At 37.1% G+C, this 1,001-nt stretch overlaps 1 long non-coding RNA gene across 1 annotated transcript; it reads right to left on the minus strand.

Annotated features, from left to right (window-relative positions):
• Positions 1–306: 306 nt before the first annotated feature.
• LOC118749468 lies at positions 307–784 on the minus strand. Its single transcript, XR_004994224.1, has 2 exons — positions 593–784; positions 307–483 (listed from the first exon to the last, which is right to left on the minus strand). It is a non-coding gene; the product is annotated as an uncharacterized LOC118749468 (long non-coding RNA).
• Between the last annotated feature and the right edge of the window lie 217 nt (positions 785–1,001).

Consider the following 1,001-nt stretch of genomic DNA (forward strand, 5'->3'; position numbering starts at 1 on the left):
ATTTTTCGATTTCCAATTGTACCTGCTTTTCTCGAAAATTTCTCTACACTTAACTTTAGATGCAAACGTGGTAGCTGCAGATGAGGTGCTCGGTTCATCACTTGTCGGAAAGCCCTCGTCCTCTAAATAAGTCGCATCGAGTATACTGCAATCGAAAACATCGGTAGACGTGTCCATTACAACAACTTCAATTTCCTTCGATTTCGAAAAAAATGTCGAAAAGTTGGTCCAAAGTGGACATTTCTATACCTGAACAAGAAATTTAAAGCTATTGTAATTAAAATCAAAGAACAGAATATGCGTACCTCTAATGGTAGTTAAATTTTCGTCATCCCCCAGTCCAGCGCCGGTAGAGTCGCTCCATCCATCGACGTTTTGCAAGGTGCCTTTTAGGTGGCGAACTTTGCATTTCAGCATATTCCAAGTCGCATCGATTTTGGTTTCTTCCAACAATTTTTTGTCATACAGTTGGGCGGTTGGTTTCTGCAATTTCAAATATAAAAGTGGAAAAATAAACAAAAAGAAATAGACAACCTAAAGAATCGTACAACCATATCTCGATATTTCTGTGCCCCTGCATATAGCTCAATACCTTATTTATTTCATCCTCTGTCCATTTTTTCACTTCGTTTTCTGGTTTGCGTTTCCGGACTTGATTTTTATTTCCAACGAAGTATTGAAGAAGTGGTTGTGAACTTGTGAACAAAAAACAGCTGTTAATACCAGAGCTACCTACATAAAATTCTTAATTTAATGATGCCAGTTCGCTTCTTTGTGCTGCCATCTAGTAAATTTGTAGTAGAGTCCGACCAATTCCAATTTTTTTTTCAGGTACCGATGCCGATGCCGATTAATCGGCTTATGGGGAAAGAATCGGCCGATACCGATGCCGATGCTAATTCCATAAAAAATTACAAATAAATGTATTAATTCATAAAATCACTACATTTCCCGGCGTTAAAAAAAAAAACAAAAGAAAAGAAATAATTGAATTAATTGGC

Source organism: Rhagoletis pomonella, unplaced genomic scaffold (genome assembly GCF_013731165.1).
Source record: "Rhagoletis pomonella isolate Grant_MI unplaced genomic scaffold, Rhpom_1.0 Rhpom_scaffold_00017, whole genome shotgun sequence".
Lineage (NCBI taxonomy): Eukaryota > Metazoa > Arthropoda > Insecta > Diptera > Tephritidae > Rhagoletis > Rhagoletis pomonella.